The 10,300-nt window shown below is 39.4% G+C and overlaps 1 long non-coding RNA gene across 1 annotated transcript; it reads right to left on the bottom strand.

The window, feature by feature from the left end:
- Positions 1–6,726: 6,726 nt before the first annotated feature.
- On the bottom strand, positions 6,727–9,994 carry LOC133492843 (uncharacterized). The gene is made up of 3 exons (XR_009792765.1): positions 9,846–9,994; positions 9,337–9,463; positions 6,727–7,524 (listed from the first exon to the last, which is right to left on the bottom strand). It is a non-coding gene; the product is annotated as an uncharacterized LOC133492843 (long non-coding RNA).
- Between the last annotated feature and the right edge of the window lie 306 nt (positions 9,995–10,300).

Genomic DNA, 10,300 nt, shown 5'->3' with positions numbered 1-10,300 from the left:
GTGAGTTACAAACAGCAGCCCCCCCCCTCCTCCCCCCACACACACCCTTCGTGCTTGTATTGTTTTCCTTCATACTTCCTGCACTTCCATGGCAGCCGTGCATGTGAGAAATGTCTGTAGCTAACTTAAACTCTAAATGATTAGTGTTTGTATTTATCCTTGTGGCATCCTCCCAAGGGAGTTTTTTTCTCTCCACAGTGGCCACAAAGATGAATCCTTGAATATTACCTTTGAGTGGTATCCAGTGCTTTTATAGCAATAACCTGCCTTGATTTTGTTTTCAAGCAAACTGAAGTGTCTTGGAATGTATCTGTGACTGAAATGGATGTCACATGACTGGCCACGTTTCGTGTTAAAGTACAAAAGAGACAGTGCTTATCCAGAAACATAAAAAGGTAGAGGTTCTTGATACAGCCATGTTGCATATGTAGAGTTTAACTCTTAAAGTTGAACTTATTCTGAGTGTTATCAAAATGGTTGGGAAAAAAATTGTCTTATTTTTCTAAATAATAGTCATTCACAAATTTGAAAAGATGAGAAATCAGTGTAGCTAACAAGGCTAATTAAAAATATTGTTTAATTACAATTACTGTTTTTATGTCAATATTAACATTTTTTTTTACACTTGTATGAGCATCAAAGGGTCATATGGGGTATTCACATTTTAATATCAATAGTTTGGTATCCAGCCCAGCCAGGCCATTAAGTGGGAAATTACACAACCAACTAAATCCATTGTTATCTGCCAAGTTCTGAAAATCTGTCTGTTAGCGAGCTATTCTGTATGTCTACCTCACTGTTACTAACAGCGCAGCTAATTTGCATAATAACCGCCCCCCACACTGAGTTTCTCTGCCTATGACATGATGGGATACAGCTAGGCTAAAGTGAATATCTAACACTTTAGCCATAGACTCGTGATGAGCTGCTTTGACTTTTGTTGGATGCACAGATTAGCATTAGCTCACAGCCAGTGGCTTCACTAGGCCTATTTTGTGGGGGGCGAAAGCCCTCTAAAAATATTTATTGTACGTGCTTGTTATTTTTTATTAGCTCCCCTGAACTGCTCTTTAAGCCCCACTAAATGAGATCATTGAACACAAATATATACTTCTTTTGGGAGAAATTTAGCACTGGGGCTAACCCCCACCTGCCCAAAGTACTATACCTAGTGACGGCCCTGCTAACCTGTCATCATTGACGCACGTGTTGATTACAGCAAGATTGTAATACCAAACAATCTGCTGTATCCAAACATCATGTGGCCAAACCTAGAAAATGGGAGTGCTGACTTTCTGTTGATGCTACGCTAATGAGCATGACTTTGGTTTGATAATGAGACTGACGCCAAATCTGCAAAATTCATTTTTTATTATGACTGGTGTCTTTGGACAAATTCATACATTCATTTAGTCATAAAAATATGGTATTTCTAAACACGAAGAAAGCCTAAACATCAAATATTTTAATCTTACCCTGACCAAATACATTTTGATAAAAATGTCTAACTTAATCAGAAGCCACTTAAAAATACTTATTGCTGTGGATTTATAATTTAGGATTCAAAATTTAAAAGTGCTGTACATTTCACTTCACAACTGTAGGTATTGTTTTAGAGCCAATAGTCATCAGATAGGGATTTTTCTTTTTTTTTTTTTTTCATTCCTCCGAACCAAATCTCACAGTAGTAAAGAATTTAGGATGCAAGTGGACATAATTCCATTAAAACGAATCAGACAGATAATCAGACAAGATACAGGATGTTGGCAACAATATTGTCAATCCAAGACAGGCTTTCCCCCATCAAAATCATGAGAGAAGCATTGACTAATTTGAATGTATGCAAAATAAAAGGATGCCTTTTGTCTTCTGAGGGCTTTTTGTGTTTTTGCCTATTAGTGCTTAGTTGACAGAGTCCTGGACTCAGCTGAAGAAGAATGTGAGTACTGTCCCAGCTATGGCACAGTCCCAAAAGAGGAGGGGTGCAAATGGGGTGCACAAGAGGGCACGCATTCACGCTTCAGGCCCAACTCACCATCCTCCCTCCCTTCCATCAGTTTTCTCAGCAATCCTGCAAAGTCCATCAAAGTGAATACTGTATATAATCTTTTCAATGAGCTGGAGAAAAATTGTTTGCTGTTCTTTTTTCCTCCGCATGCATCCTCCTCTTCCAGCATTGATAAATCTTTGTTCCATTCCCCTGACAGCTTGTTCACTTACTTTGTGTTTGACGTTAATTTGTAACAACTTCAAAACAAACTAGCAGAGAATACACAGATGTTAGCCATGAAATATTTATCCAATGAATTGTAACCTGAATTTTTCACTTGTCTTATGAGCTTAGCCAACATGCGTATTATTAATGATGGATGGTGATTTTTTTTTTTTTTGGTGAGCTCCTTGTTGATTTCCAAAATAGCTGTATGAGTGTTTTTTTTATTTTTCATTTCTACAAAAGCGTGGAGCTGATGATGAATGATTGTAGGCGGTTTAAAAACAGCAAGCTCAGGTCTCCTTTCACTGGCGCTTCATCTGAAATCCATCTTTATCTGCTCTCCAATGGTGATGACCGGCCATTTAAAGATACTCAGGCTGTCTGCTGAGACAGAGCCAGGAGTATTTGAGCCCGAGCCCGGATCCTTTTTTTTCTTCCACTGCTTTGACACATGAATAAAAGAGAGTAATCATGTGCCTGCATGAGCAGCATGCTAATTTGGTTTAAAGTGCCCTTTAACCAATGCGCAAAATCAAAAGGACAAACATTTGGCACGTAACAATTTGTTGAGAGCTGTCGCTGTACATAACTTGGGCAGTACTGCCTCATTTTGTCTTCGGGAATACAAACCCAATCATGACTAATCATGTGAGGTCACTGTGAGAAAGTGGAAAACCTCCAGGCACCCAAATAAGAAGAAATCTAGCATGCTTTGTTGTGATTTGTTTGAAATCAGGCGTAAGACTTGTTCTATGAAGTGGTGAATAAAACAGTGGTGGTGGGAAATTCAGAGGGTGAGATTAATTGGCATGCAAGCAGAGTAACAGCCCACAGTCTGCCGATCACAGGACTAGCCAAGCATGACAAGCATAGCCTATCTTCTACTTTTCATTAGGCCACGGATGGGGCCAGCCACAAGCTTTATGCTAAACAGGGTTGACACGGCTGTCTCAGTCTCCCAAAGACCTTTACACCCTCAAAACAATACAACAGGATATCTACAGACAAAACCAAACAATGTCAACAAAAACGATGGCCCTTACTTGAAGAAAATAAAAGGAGCCCCGTCCTCGGAAATGAGGAGGAAGTGTCGATTGAGAAGTCCAGACATTGATGTGGGGGATCAATGAATAACTGTCTGCAAATGATTAAGTAGTCTATATTCAGGAAGCACGCTGCTCAATTTTCAAAATCTACTTTTCATTTACTGGGATCTATTAACCGGTGGGACGAGCTCTCCAAAAGTATTGAAACAGGGAGGCCCCGCCCTTGATTTGGTGTCCATTATTTTTGCTGCGGACAGCAATGACTTACTTATTTACTTGCTTTATAAAACACAGAATAGGATTATACAGTACTGACGAGAATGAGCAACCTCAGTATGCCTAAAGTCTGTTGGCCGATAGATATTATGAGAGCACCAAATGACACATGCTCTTTATTTCACAGCAGGCAGCTCTCAAATGTGCATTCCAGACATCTTGTGGCTGTGTAAATATATGTGACTCCATTGGCAGGCAAAAGACTACATACTTGGTCTTAAACAGGGGACGGCAGCAGTCCCGAGAATGTGGTGTCTATTTGCTCAGACCATCGCCATACGTGATCTGAACGATCAAATCTCAATGTGTCCTGATGGGGTTTACCCCTCAGCATGTTAATATCCGGCTGTTTCCTGTTTCTCTTCCAAATCTATGCCAAGATAACAGCTTTTTTCTTAAGCTTAAAACCGGTTTCTCTAGATATGTCCACTTTTTGGGCCTACAAAAAGCAGCCAGCTATGATGTTAAAATCATCTGGAAATTTCGATACCTCTGTGGATATCTTCCACACAGGTTCGTATTTTTGTGTAAGTCCCACTTCACTGCACATTTTAACTGGGCAGTCATTAGAGATGTTTCTTTTTCACTGTTCATGCAGTTAAAATGACAATCGGCATATACACTGACAGATCATTTTTTTGGTCAGTCTTCATGAGAGCATTTCCCCGTACACAATTCATTCATTACACTCATCCACCAAATATGTATTTGCGTCTGATATTGTGGGTTTTATATAAGCACTGGCAATAACCCCAAACCACCCACTCTTTAACATTTCTGCAATATTAATATCCCTTTTTTTCTTGGTAAAGGAAGCTTGGAAAATGTGCAAAACAGTTGTCTTCTTCTGGTGGATACAAATGTTCTTAGTTCTACAGCTATCAGCTTAGGGATTTAGATTATTGATAACTTCTCTCAACAGAGCAGACACATCGAGTTCATCATAGGATGGTCTTTCACTGGCTCTTAATGGCCAAGAGGCACATAAAGAGAGACGAGGGAAGGCAGGGATATTGTCTCCTCCACTGTCTTCTTCTCCCTACGAGTCTGCTCAAAATGACTGAATTCTTCAGTGAGCTCGAATTTATGTTATTTGAAATGTCAAGATTAAAACTATCATTACACACTCAATGGAAAAGCTGATTTTGCCCCAGGACTGTCCAAGAAAAAGAGCTTAATACTACAAATGGCTTTGTGCTGCTTTAGTTTTTTTTTCCGTAGAATTTGATCAATAAGGAGATGGGCGAACATTTCCTATAGGCCAATTGTCAATGCAGTGTTTTGTTAGTGGACCATTGCTTAAATGATAAAGTGTCCAATTTCTGCCAGATTGTATTTCTCAGTCAAGCATGTGGGGTATGTATTCATATTCACTGAGTGTTAATAATGTGCCAAACAATTATGTCAGTCTTTGGTCTCCAATGTGAGAAAGTTAGCCCTTGCTCTCCTGCTGTGTTACAGTATGCAAATAGGAAATGTCTGAGACCAAGAGCTCATAGAGCAGGGTCAGACAACTGTTTTGCAGCAACATGAACGGCATCTGTAGGCGTTTGAGCATGTGTGCGGGTAAAAATAGATGTGAATTAGTGCATTATTCCCTGGGAAATGGATTGTGAATAAAAGGGGCAGTCTTTTTTTGTTCAGGGATACAACAAAGGAAGTGGGAGTGCTGAAGGGAGTGACAGCACCTCACAACAGGCATTACCCACCAGCAGAAAAACAGTTTTAAAATGTTTACGTATGTTTTGGGTTCCTGAACTTTTAATTCATGAAACATTTGAGTCATTAATTCCTCCGCCCTGTATGACATTTTGGATAATTCTCTGTTAGCCTTAAAGTCCAACTGACACCAAAAGGATGATTTTTAGTATGTTTTTAATAAAAAAAAAAATGTAAAAAGGCAGGCGGTGTGGACCCATCCGTTTTTCCACCACACAACATAATTTTGACGTATATGGCTTTGGGTAACTCCCGCCATGAAAATCCTCTCGAGGGATTTGTTTTGGAGAAGAAGCAGGAAGTGACGTTATTTGCAGACGCCCACTCAGGCGGGTTCATGTGTTCATACCAGTTTTACCTGCGGAAAGGTAGCGCTTTGTTCCTTCGTGTTAGCCAAAACCGTGTCACCTCGTCATATTGCTGGATATTGCTCGAACACTCGGGAGAATGGATTCACTCTTCACAGTTTCCAAAGGACCCGGTTCGTCGTGAAAAATGGATTGGAGAGTTGCAAAGGACGAGAGCTTTGTAGGTTCCAAATGACAGGTAGGTGTGGATAGAGCTATTAAAAAAAAATAATAGTTTGGTGGGGGACGACGTAATCCTTCTTTCAGCAAGCGACGACAATGCTCGTGACCGGGCCGCGGCGCCTGTTGTTAGTTAGAAGTGATCTGCATATCATTTAAATATGGCTCAAAACGATAGGGTCACTTCACTTGATTGTGAGATGTTCTCTTCTTCTGTGTCAGAAGGGGCCTCGGAAAAGTACAAAAAATTCTGTTGTTGGTCTCCCATAGCAGGCGGCACACCGTCTTCTCAATGGCAACTGTACCAGTGTAAGTAAGTTTCTTTCGGCTTGTCCCTTTCGGGGTCGCCACAGCGTGTCATTTCAGATGTGACAACTGTAAATGACGTAGCAGGCAAAATGGCTACCACTTGGATAGACAGAGTGAGACTTCTGCGCATGAATGACACACTCTCCGCTCATATTTATTTTTTTGTATAGACATTGAAGTGAATAATATACTATGTAATTTTCATTATCTATTTTACAATATACAGTATATAGGGATGTCATTGGGACTTCAAGGGGAGCTCCTTCTTTGTTCCCTCACAATTTAGCACTTGTGTTCAAAGCCATAAAGGCACGACGGATAAAATGGGTCTGAGATTTCATGCCAGGCCCTCACTTAACTTCAACAGCATCTTTGACCTTTGACCTTGCGAAGGTTCTTCTGCATGAATGGTCAAAAGTTCCACAAGGCACTCAAAAAAAAAGTCTTTCCAGTAGAGTGGAAGCTGTAATAGCTGACATGTCAATGAACCCTCCATTTTCACTCGCAGTTTTTTACGTCCCAATACTTGGTGTATAAACAACTCATGTAAGTCGTATTCTTGTTTCCTCAAAATATTAATGATAACCCCCTAAAAATTATATCACATGACTTGTTTGTCTTTGACAGGAGTTGTGGTTGAACAAATCCTTGGCATCCTGTCCTATGAAAAGGTAGGTTACCATGACAACGATTTGTACTTGAGACCACTGACTCTTTCACATTACACAAAGCCAGTTGGAGGGACTGGAGGAATTTGCTTGACACCTGTAAAGTTTTGAAACAACAGAATGTAATTCATGTCAGAGATGTATATTTTCACCTCATGCATTCATCAATGCTGACTCTCAAAACACCTCCGTAGTGGCGATGAGAAATGAGACTTCAGAAGCGCAGCCATTCCTGCTGGGTGACAGAAACTGGAAAGATCATAAAATCTAGCAGGACTGAATTTGTACTCTTTGTTTCCAGTTGCCTTTTCCACATTTAAAAAGCCATAACCACGTGTGATGAAGAAAACAGCTTGGAGTGAGGATGATTTATGAGAAACAGACAGTTAATAAAATTGCCTAAACATGCATTATTGATTGTTTTTTCCCCCCTCTTTAGTTCTCATGAATAACCTTCTGTCATAAATTACTAGGTTCATTTACATTGCACCAAGACTGGCTTGTGGGAGATTGTAAAAATTGCGACGGGGTCAAAGCGACCTCCGTGCTCTATAAATTATGCGTCCAGTCCATGTTTAATCGCATGCTGGTGGACAAACCGTGACTTGACCTTCTCATAATTAAAATGCAAAGTAACCTGTTGGCTGTCTGTCGCTGTGATTGGACGTGATGTGGCCCAAATAGCCGGGCTTCCGCCGAACCCCTCTCCATGCGGCACAGGCAGTTTGGTCGGTTTTTCGAGTTGAGTTCAATAAATCATTTATCTTGATATAGAACAAAAAGGAATACAAAGGTTAACGCTGACCTTTTTGTAAGATTAAAGGCCAAACCTGTTCGATCATTTTAATGCATTTTCACCTGGGCGATTGACTTTTAGCAAAATTTGACACCCCAAGGTTTTGTTTTCTTATTTTTTTATTTTGTTTCGGAGCTGATTGCTGTTCTAAAAAGGCAACATGCTTCCATTAGCCTCACGGTCGATTCAGGGTCACGAATCCTTTTAGCATTCCCAAGTTTTGTGACATTCACTTCTGTAGCCGGAGACATTTATATTTAACCACTGTATCCCTTGACCTGAATAGTAAGTTGGCAAAACAACATGACTAGTTTGCAACATTGTTAAATCTTGAACACCCCTCAAGTTGTAAAAAATTGGATTTGCACTCTTTAATGACAAAAAACTCAGAGATCAAACATCAGCTATGACAACACCCAAGATATTTGTGCAGGTCAACAGAACTATTTTTTTTTTCACAACTCTTATTCTAAATGGACTGCTCGCACCAAATATTGTTCAGAGGATATAACAACACTTAAAGTTACAGTCCCAAATTAGTAAAACTACATCACCATATGGAGTTTCAGTTGATATCAAAATAATGCATTTGTATATTTGTTGGTTTCGCCCGAGATCAGATCATTTCTGTAGCCCTTATTTTGAATGGAAAATTAGTATTAAGATTGAAAAAATGTTAACAATTCTAAGGTCACCCTGAGAGGTTCTGCTTTCGAAGCTTTGATCTAAAGGTTTTCCAAATATTGCATTTTATGGTAATACTTCACCGCATTCACCTCACATACTGTCCAACTGTTTAACATGGAGAGCAACTCTTCAACGCCAGCAGTAACTTCTTTCTTTATCTCCTATATGCTCTTTACTTTATCATTTGATAATTAATTAGTGTGACCAAAAATTAATTAGGGTCTAGTCCAAAGAATGCTGTGGTGCATTGCTAAATTAATTCCTGGAGATGGAGGTAGAGAGAGAGCGAGAGAGAGAACGCGATGAGTATTAATATCAAGAGTGAGTGTTAAAGTTCGTCTGTTGCCTCAGGCTTTATTGGGAGATGATGAAGTCATATGTAAATATCAAAACCCAGAAATCCAGCGATTAACCTAACATGGCCACATTTACAATCTCGCAAAGCAAAAGTACACAATCGTTTCGGAGAGTCAATTCGTCGACAGCTAATGATCACTTCAAGGTGCGGTATACTTTAGAATCCATTTTGGACTACCACGGTAGTTTCGAGTAGAAATAGGTTCATGCATATGAAAATCGGACTGTATCTTCGAATTTTTTGTAATCTAATACAAACGAAAATGTTTTTTTTTCCCCACCCATACCTTCAAGCACTAATATATAACATGTTGACTAGTAGTATAGAAGTTATTTACCTATGATTTGATCAATAACAGTAAAGACACTGTCTAAAACATCAAATGAGCAAAATTTTTATGCAGTCTTGGTAATATATGGGTAAATATCTAAATGTCCCCCATGCTTTTATTCCTATATTCCTTTTGTCTTCCTGTTATTGATATACATTTCTTTTTATAATGATGAAGACAAGTGCATAACATTAAAGGCATAAACAGCTTCATAAAAATCGGGCGAGTTGCACAATTGAAATGCATTGCTCTTCAAACTCCATAAGTGATCCTAACTACTTATTAAGCACATTCCATTCTTGTTGAATACACTCATAATAATGATGGAGATCTAAAAGTACTGAAACTATCAAAAACATAAAATTCTAAGATCATAAACATCATCATTCATTCATTTTCCATACCGCTTATCCTCACAAGGGTTGTGGGTGTGCTGGGCCCTATCTCCGGTATCGTTGGAGAGGTACATCCCAAACTGGTCGGCTGGCGATCGCAGGGCGCATACAGCATAAACAAAGAACCATCCGCACACTGTCGGGGAATTCAGAGTCCTCAATTAAGCTACCATGCACCCATGCAAGCACGGGGAGAACATCCAAAGCCCACACAGGCAAGGCCAGATTTTAACCCGGGTCCATAGAACTGTGTGGCAGATGTGCTAACCAATTGTCCATACATAGTAATATTTCAGAAAAAGCATCATTTAGTTTGCTGTCGGCTATTGTGCAAATGCAAAATGGCTGCCTCCTACTGGCACTTCAGCTCACATATCTCTCTGGTGTATTGCAACAGGTTCCACTTTAAACTTTTGTCATTGGAAAAACGAATGTTAATCAAAACATTAAAACGGTCTCATAATAACTGAAGAAGCTTTTTTTTTTTAAAGCTGTACAATGTGGGGTGTTCAACTTACAAGATCCCTGCGTGCTGGCGTGTATTTTCAGATTTGTGTTGCAAAGTCTTGCAATCTTGGTTTCTTGATGGACGATAACGTCTCTGAACTTTGAAGAATCGGTAGCTACCCACAGGTGACCTTCGCAGATTGTCTATCCACTAATTTTAAAGCCCTGTAATGACAATAAAAAAAAACTAATTTTAGTTTATTTTTCATATAAAGAGGTATCTAATGCCAGCCTTGAACCATTTCAAGCGTTTATTACTCTATTACTTGTTCAAAAGCCAAATAATTCACGGGAAAGTGTACGTTTCGGTGATAATTGTGATGTGTTGTAAAGCAATCGGAAGCTCATAAGTTATTGAAGCTCAAATGACAATTAGATGCAGCACTGTCTGCAGACATTGACTGTGATTAAATTTGATGTAAATCATGATGTAAATTAATCACCTCCCCAAAACCTTGTTACATAC

The sequence above is a fragment of the Syngnathoides biaculeatus genome, chromosome 19, assembly GCF_019802595.1.
Source record: "Syngnathoides biaculeatus isolate LvHL_M chromosome 19, ASM1980259v1, whole genome shotgun sequence".
NCBI lineage: Eukaryota > Metazoa > Chordata > Actinopteri > Syngnathiformes > Syngnathidae > Syngnathoides > Syngnathoides biaculeatus.
This window is presented reverse-complemented; position numbering and strand designations above follow the sequence as displayed.